Below are 9,582 nucleotides of genomic sequence, written 5' to 3' on the forward strand. Positions count from 1 at the left end.
AAAGATATATATCGTCGCTGAATCCACGAACCGGCACAACCGGCCAAAATCGAGTAAATTTTCGATTTTGAGATTTTTGCATATTATGATAGTATATACCGGGTTCTACAACCTGACAAATTTTTGAACCTCAATCTCGAGTAATTACGTAATAATAACGACTGTGCCACTTCGTGAAAACTCTGACTGGTCGGTCTGGATTTTCACGAAGTGGCACTATTGCGTGCGTACACGCCGGATGTCATCAAAAAATCACTTATCTGTCAAACGTCCTCGTACGCGCTCGTCCAAAATGGCTGCGCCCAGAGCAGCGGAAACCAGACAGATGAAATCGGTAAAGTTACATATCGCTCTGTATTGACAGTTAAATTATTCGAATTTTTCACCTTATTGAATGTAGATTTGTGAATAAGGAATTAGAATATCCAAAGAGTGTAAATATGTACTCTAACAGGTCACAATGACTTAGTTTGGCTCTGTCCTAGCTTCGTGCGCTACGTTTGCAGTCCCACAGCTATTATTCGGTGTAAGTGAAGAATAGGGAAAGCGGTTCGAACTAGAGTCAAATGAACTCGTCTCACATTTGCATCGAATCTGTAACGCACTAAACGGTAATATATTGTACAATTTTATTGTTGCCTGTAATACGAGCTCAAGTATGTAATGCTACTGCCTACTTCTTCCCAGGTAAATTAGCTCTCTTATTCACTCTGAATCTTCCAGGAATTATCTACAGTTCTTCTAGATCTAATGTAGATAGTTAACTGTGTTACAGTGTTAAATTATTGATAGTGATCTTGAATACCTTTACCTGTCCAGGTTACTGTGATGTTATTTCGCTGACTACCCTTGAAGTCTCAATGGGAAAAAATGATTTAAAGGTACTTATGCTAAAATCTAAATGAGGAAGGTCCTCCTCCCACATAACAGTTGTCTAAATTGAGGGCGAGGCGTTACGAACAACAATAAGGTTTGATAATGTTGTCGTGAATATCATACCAGCAATTTTGATTTGGATAGACAACAAGCAAAAACATATTTGTTATGCAACGTTAATGCTCAGCACCTGAATTCATAAATTGTTATATCATGCTATAGGCCTAAATGTAAACATTATAAACATGTACCTGGCATGTAATTTTGCCTTAGTTTGTGATATTTGCTTGTTATGATTTTCTACAATCTATGGCTCTTTGAAACACAGTGTTTTTTTTTTGTGTGTGTGTGTGTGTTTTTTTTTTTTTTTTTTGGGGGGGGGGGGGAGGGAGGCATGAATTGTACAATTAGACCAGAGTGATGTTCTCAAACTTCAGATTCTAATACGCCATATAATGTAGACCTGAAAAGGAGGTGGGGAAGGGGGCAGTGTGATGTTTTGGAAATTTGTGGCTCATATTGATGATCTTACAGAATTGTAAGTAGTGATGGATTTTCATGTAACTGACATCTTGCATTCATCTTCCATTCCAAACAGATATTGAGGCATTTGTGTGGACAACGCAACAACTTGCAGACTGGACTGAAATGAGTGATGTTCTTCGATGATGGGCTACTTTACACAATTGTACTCCAAACCGCATTCCTGTAGATTTCTACCATCATCACAAGCTTGAACAAGAACAGTAAGTTACATTACTATCTGACAAGGATTTAGACAGACCAGTGTGTAATACTAGTACACAGTGCAGGCATACGACTAATAATTTGACTTTCCACATACCGTACTGAAATGATTGTGTATCTTACTCTTTTTTTTTTTAATTACAACTTTATTTGTAGTTTTGATGGACGTGAAGCACTGACATAACATGGAATCCGACATTTTGACAACTAATTACCTGCAGTCATGCTGCATTTTGGTATAAAGGCAATGCTGTCTCTCAATCTGATCTTGATATGGTACCGGTATGCATTTCCTCAGTGTCATGTATCTTTCATTACTGTTATAACTGTAGTTGTGTGTGTGTGTTTTTTTTATGTTTGCTGTGTTTTTTTTTTTTTTTTGGGGGGGGGGGTGGGGGAGAGGGGGGGAGGGACAATGGAGATGGGGAATGAGCAGCTCTCTGTACTGATATGAGATACCATCAGCTTTGCAAAAGTCAATGGCACATACAGTATGACAAATACTTGGCAAAGACAATGAAAATGAAAGGTCTCAATTTACATCTAAAGCTTCACTAATATCAATATTGTTGTTGGTTTTTTTTTTTTTGCTTTGTACACTCAGAAGTCAAATGTTGTAAGAGTATGAGACTTTTACATGGGGTTAACTATATCACCGATTTTCACTTGTGATGTTCTGCTTTCTTTATTCTTTGTCTTATTCTTTACTTCAGTTCTGCTCCTGATTCTAGTCAACAATGTGTTCATTCACCACTTCGTCTGGCTTAGCATCCTCTCCTTACTGCACTCAAAGGTTACATTGTGCACTGAGCTAAAGGTGAGCAAGATATAAACAGCAATCAGTGCAACACCTATTCATGTAGTATTGGGTTTTATTTTGTCATAGATATTACTCAGAAAATCAAGTGTCAATGGACAATTAGGAGTAATCCTAGTATAGTCTTGTTATGAACGTTATCACATTGATTAAAACTTATAATTCAACAGAATTGCATTAGCACTTTTGAGCAAAACATTACCAAAGTGTTGATATGAAAGGAACATTATATGATTATTTTCTCAGGCAAATCAATATAGTTTTACAGATGTGGAAAATTGATTAAGTAGTATGTTATGACTGTTGTCTCAAATGTCATCATTCCCCTCTGCAATATAGAAGTAACATTGTCGTGAAAAACAATTGTTCATCTTTGCATATAGGGAGAGAAGCTGATGACAACTGTCTACTGGATATGTCGAAGTGGTGAAAGCAAAGAGAAACCCGGAACAGCTTCAAATGACTAGGGTGGCTGAGCTGAACATCTGCACCAAAGTCCAAGCCAGGGATCGTTATGGAAGGAGAGCATAGCAATATTTCACTACAATCACAGAGTTGCTCCAGACAGCACTCAGCGAACTTTTCACAAATGTGTGTGCGTGATGAATGGGCAGTCAGGTTCTGGCAGAACATTATCTCGATGTTCTGCTTAATGTCCTATTTAATGACTTTGGGTTGTGTGTGTGCAGAAATGGGGGGGGGGGTAGTGGGATTATAAAATATGACATCATTTTAATAATAATAATTATAATGATAATAATAGTAATAATGATACTACTATACTACTACTTCTAATAATAATAATGATGATAATAATAGTGATGATAATAATGATGACATGAATAATAATAATATAAATGATAATAAAAGTAATAATAATAATCAACAGTACTTATATATAGCACAAAGAACATTCTGTATTATGTCCCTATGTGCTCAAGGATAAAAATGATTACACAAAAACATACAATTGCAATAACAATAATACCTTGTTTCATGTTTAGACTGTAATGAAGGCATTCCCAAGGCAGAGTTAGATTAACATTTGTAAATTATTTTAAATTCTGGGGCAGATTCTTCCATATGGTAGAGACATGACAAGCAAATATGTATATTGTTGCTTTTTTATTCAGCATAACAAATAAGTCCCTGCCTTTTGAACAAAGGGTTCTCTCTGGTGTGTCTCCTATTCAAAGTAGTTCTCTCAAATAGTGTGTATTCAAAAGTTAACATCAACATTTTGTACTGAACATGAATTTTGACATGAAGCCAGTGCAAGCTTCTTAGAAAATTTGTGTTAATGTATATATATATTTCGTTTTAAATTTGAACACTACTTTTGCAGCAGAGTTTGGGATAGCTTGTTATCTCTGTATCTGTTTGACTGACAATCCACAAACTAATTAGTGATGAAATCATCATGTCAAATGAAGAAACCATGAACTGAACGTACTGCTATGTGTTTATCAATGGAGTCTCAAATTTTCCAAATATTGTATGTGAAAGAATCAAGGGGACATTATGGGACATTAATCCTATGTACTGTATCTTACACTGTCACTTTATTCACTGGCATTACTCGTGATAACCATCAATCCATGGGTCTCTCCATACACCTTTGTCACAATGATGCCATCCTTAATTTCCACTGTAATATGCTTCCATTCTCTTTGGCGTAACAGTGCTTTTCAAAGCAAAAACTATATAAGTATCAAAATCCATATAAAATGTATTTTCTTTTACTTTGTTTATGAAGCAGCTCACCTACCATACTATTCATTTTGTCTCCTTTAGCCAGGCCGCCATTAGGCCAACCCCGTTAACGATTCCCAGTATTTTTTAATCATGCCTTCCCCAGCACCTGGGACACCCACAGCAGACATAAACTAAAGTCAGGACCAAGCTTCAAGTCAAGTTGTGCGAGTTAGAAAGGTATTAGGAGACTGCAAGAGGGTTATAAGCAATTGGATGCTTACATTTCCTCTGCTCGCTCTCTCTCTCTCTGCAACTCGAGAATGAATAATAAACTCTGACAGAAAATGTCTTATTGGATGATACGTGTACTGCAGTACAAAGCCATATTCTTGCAGTCTGTGTCCACATGAGGACTTATAGCATGGCCATCATTATCTATGTCTTTTTATATTGAATATTGTTGTAGATTTCATTTTTCAAAGAAAAAATGAAGAAATGTAGGTCTGATATGTTAACAGTCTACTTGTAAACAGGTACAGTGCCAGAAAAAAAAAAAAAAAACAGTCACCTTGTTTCATGGTGTCAATATTATTTACAGAAATATGTGCAGAAAATTATATACAGAAATATTTGTGACGTAAAGAACCACAGAAATATAAAAACATGAAAAATTTGATTGCGTTAACGAATCTGAATGTGGAAAGTGTGATACTCGAAGAGATATCAAAACTGATAATTTCCACGTAAATCTAGAGTAAAAATATCAGGTAGAAATTCATCTCTATGAAATCTTTTTAAAAGAACATTACTTGTGTAGATAACTCTGTAAAGTGTTTAACAATATCTTTGTACTGTTTGAAGAAATGTTTGCTTTGAAGAGGTTGGACTTTATTTCTCCACTTAAAATAAATCATACTTAAACAACAGTAAAGTTTAAGAAGTAAAACTTATCATTAATTCGTGTATAGGGAATATCCAGTAACTGATTTTGGAGTAAGAAACGAGATTGATATTATGCCGATTTGGAATGAACATGAAATTTCTTTCTGCCAGAGAGCTGAAAGCTGCGAGAACAATACATTTTATAATCGGTTCCGAAGAAGTAGAGATGACTTGTATTTAGTTTGATGATAAGAAAAAAAGATTCCTTCATTTTTTGGTCAGAAATGGATATAAGAAATACTAAGCAATATTTTATTCTATGAAGGTAAAGGAATATTGTGTAAAGGTACAATGTAATGTATTTCTATTTCATTGTGATATGGGTTCCTCGAAATTGTCTTGTTCATTAGAACATATGTCAATAACGTTAAGATTTCTTTCATTACGGGAAATATAGTTACTTTGAATTATGATTGAATGAACTGCTGTCTATCCTGGAGGTAATATAAAATCTCATTTTAACAGCTTCTTATTTAACAGCAGTTTTGCTTATTATATTTGTTGTTACGAAATACCATATATAGTAATGCATTTTGATTTTGGCTGAAAATGAAATGTGGAAATCCGTTTAATGAAATGTACAACTTATGATACTTGGAAACAATACAATATAATTATAGTAATGAATATATATTCAAACAATTATTTTTCCTAGATTTCTTTTTTTTTCAGTTCTGCCCGAATTAAATGTTGAATATAATCTAATAAAAATAAATTTCATTTGTCTAAAAGGAATGTGTATTTCTTCCTTTAATGAATGATTGTATATAATACAGGACTTGAGAGTGTTTGAAAATGTCATTATTTCTCGAAGAAGACAAGTGTAGAGGATGATGATGATGATGATGAAGATGATGAAGATTGAAAGAGAAGGAGTGATGGAGAGAGGAGGGGAGTACGAGGAATTTGTGTGAATTCTTATTTGGTATTAATGTACGTCTGCATACCTATTTAAAATGAGTCGGGAATTTGTTCATTTTCGTAAACAATGAAGTGCATGAAAAACAAAGTATAAAAGGCTGCCTTCCTGTTTAAATGAATATTGAGAATACGTAATGAAAAATACAAAAAAAAAGAAGTAAAGATCTAAACATGAAGCTCCATGATCTAAATAAGAACAACTAATCTACAATACGTTTATACACGGCTGTTAGATTTACAATGCCAAGAGCGCAGTGCTATACGATTACTAGAAGAGCTAACTGTAATTTAAACTTTTCTTAGTGAAATAACCTTAAGCAGAAATAAATTTGAAAGCCATGTGCCGTTTCGTGAATTTATTGGGTGCTGTTCGTTATTCCGAAGGTTCGTTATTCCGAAGGTTCGTTAACCCGAAACACACAGTATACCTAGACGTTTATTAATCCGAAAATGAAATAGGGTTCGATAATCCGAACATTTGGGGCATTATTCCGAAGGTTCGTTAATCCGAAAATGAAATATGGTTCGCTATTCCGAAGGCTCGTTTATCCGAAAATGAAATAGGGTTCGTTATTCCGAAGGTTTTAATCCGAAATGATAGGGTATAGGGTCGGTAATCAACCTTCGGAATAACGAGTTTTGTTTCATTTTCGGAATAACGAACCTTCGGAATAACGAACCTTATTTCATTTTCGAATTAACCGATTTCGTTAACCCGAAACACACAGTATACCTAGACGTTTGTTAATCCGAAAATGAAATAGGGTTCGATAATCCGAACATTTGGGGCATTATTCCGAAGGTTCGTTAATCCGAAAATGAAATAGGGTTTGCTATTCCGAAGGCTCGTTTATCCGAAAATGAAATAGGGTTCGTTATTCCGAAGGTTTTAATCCGAAATGATAGGGCATAGGGTCGGTAACGAACCTTCGGTATAACGAGTTTTGTTTCATTTTCGGAATAACGAACCTTCGGAATAACAAACCTTATTTCATTTTCGAATTAATGAACCTTCGGAATAACGAACCTTCGGAATAACGAGCTGTAACTAATTTATTTTGCGGAGAATCCTGAACGCTATGTGCGACACAAGAGCAGTGTGCCGGTTCGTGGATTTATTTTGCGGAGAATCCTGAACGCCATGTGCGACACTAAGCGCTGTGTGCCGGTTCGTGGATTTATTTTGCGGAGAATCCTGAACGCTATGTGCGACACTAAGCGCTGTGTGCCGGTTCGTGGATTTATTTTGCGGAGAATCCTGAACGCGATGTGCGACACTAAGCGCTGTGTGCCGGTTCGTGGATTTTTTTGGACCTAGTCTGGAGTTTTCACAAAACGACACACAACTTTATAGCCTTACTGTGTGCATATTTTACATCACTGGGAGGATTTTTATGTATAGCAAGAAAGAGCAGATTCTTCTAATACGTCACAGTGAAATTTATTGAAAATCAATTCCATTAACATATCTTACTAATAGTTTGAAAAAACAGAAATCTTTAAATGCGATTTACTCGAAATGTACTTCGCGCACCGGCGGTGCGCGTGTGCCGGTTCGTGGATTCAGCGACGATATAAACTAATACATACACACATTTTACACATGTATTTGAATAATTATGTTTATACGTAGGCCTATACATTATGTATATATATATATGTATATATATATGTACATATATATATATATATATATATATATATATATATATAATATCCTTCTATTCACCAATCTTATGAGTTATTTATTATCAATCAATTCTTATAACTGATCCGTGTTTATCTTCCTGTACGAGGATTCAATGTAATACGAACCTTATTTTCTATTATCAAATCGTGCATTCTACGACATGCGATATAATATTGTTAAAACGCCGTCTTTCGGCCTCAGGAATGCAAAGATTGCACTCGCTTTGGCTAGTAGTAGTTCTCTATAAACACAATGCATTCTTTTCTAGAATGGTACATTTGAGACCTATGTAAGTGTAAGTGTACATGTGTGCGTGTGCGTGTGCGTGCGGAAGTCCTGTGTGTACAAATACACATGACAACAACAGACCATGTCATTTGAGGACTGTAATATTCACTATGCACGCATATGTCTAATTTTATTTACAACTCCATTCAACATCGACGATCACAGAAACATATAGATAGAAACATTATTTTCTGAGAAGTATTTACAATCATTAACACATCAACGCAGAGAGAAAGAGAAAGATGAACGCTCGTTCAGAAGTAGAACTGATGAGCGTACGTCAAAACTATAATAATGACTATATAAAGAATCTTCACAATTCTCAGTAATTATGTACGTAACATAATTTTATACTTTGCTTGAACCCGGCATTATTTATGGTATAGTATTCATTTTCTACAGATGATAGGAGGAGCAAAATGACTGTTTTGGTACAAAGAAAACTTATATTTCATTCATTCATCAAAGCAAACTTATCAGCTTATTGTGTCAAACAATTCAGGGTTATTGTCTGAACCAGGTATAGTAAATGCACGAATAACTGGAACGCCTCATCCAAAGGCGATTTGGAGGAAATATCATAATATCATTTTAGACGTGGATTTAGACATGTCTGTTTGTTTTAACCGGAAGAGCTATTTTTTTTTGTTAGTAGAGTGTTAGTAAACAAAAAAATAACGCTCTTTAGGACTTCCAAAAAGTAATCTGCCTTTTGAATATTTCTATGCCATGTTCAAGTGTATCCCCTTTAACAGGAGATAGTGTATACGGGTAGTTAATAGTATATTATAAAACATAATTATTGTCTCTGACGACTACCTTACAGACTCTTGTCATCATCCAGATTCAAAACGAGGTTAATACGAACAGGCACCTACAGGTGTAAAACTTGGGCTCTGTTGCATCAAAATTGATAGCAAACTTACGTCAGAAAATGAAACATACATCCCTGAATACTCATTTCTGATTGGGTGATGCCTTATTTACGTCTGATTTTCTGACTTAGTTTCATTGTATTTTCTTTTAATGCAACAGGCTCTAGTTACTCCTTTTTTTTTTTTTTTGGTGTGTTATCTGTAGAATCAATAGGGAGCTTCAGATTTGAGATGCGGAAATACGTTCTGTGCATGCGCAAGACCGCTTATAAAAATCGATCTCGCGTCGCCGTCTGATTTTTCGCGACTGTTCCGCGCCATTTTAGCGTCTGCTTAAATTAAAGACACAGAGAGCTGCTTGTTGCAATGATGACGAACGTAGGCCTCACACCTGTAAATATAATGAAATACCCCTGACCACATCACAAATCGTACCAAAGATACTAAAATAAATGAAGAAAAAATAATAATCAAAAACCAGAGAAGGTAATATGGCAGAAACTGAATAGCTGCAGATATTGAGTATGAATTCCTCTACAAACTGCATTTTGGTTGGAAGATGAAAGCTTTTCTCATGGAATTTGAAGGAACTATAATCTCTTGATTGGGTGCATGTACGGAAAATGTGGTGATTTTTTTTTTTTTGAGTGAAAAGAACTCGTAGTCTGACTTTGTGAACCCTTGGACAGAGTTTGAGCTGAAGAGCCCCCCCCCCCCCCCCCCTTGGAACT

General features: G+C 35.4%; 1 long non-coding RNA gene across 1 annotated transcript; it reads left to right on the top strand.

The window, feature by feature from the left end:
* Positions 1–1,285: 1,285 nt before the first annotated feature.
* On the top strand, positions 1,286–3,118 carry LOC140239307 (uncharacterized). The gene is made up of 3 exons (XR_011901970.1): positions 1,286–1,622; positions 2,337–2,440; positions 2,824–3,118. It is a non-coding gene; the product is annotated as an uncharacterized lncRNA (long non-coding RNA).
* The last annotated feature ends 6,464 nt before the right edge of the window (positions 3,119–9,582 follow it).

The sequence above is a fragment of the Diadema setosum genome, chromosome 15 (assembly GCF_964275005.1).
Source record: "Diadema setosum chromosome 15, eeDiaSeto1, whole genome shotgun sequence".
NCBI lineage: Eukaryota > Metazoa > Echinodermata > Echinoidea > Diadematoida > Diadematidae > Diadema > Diadema setosum.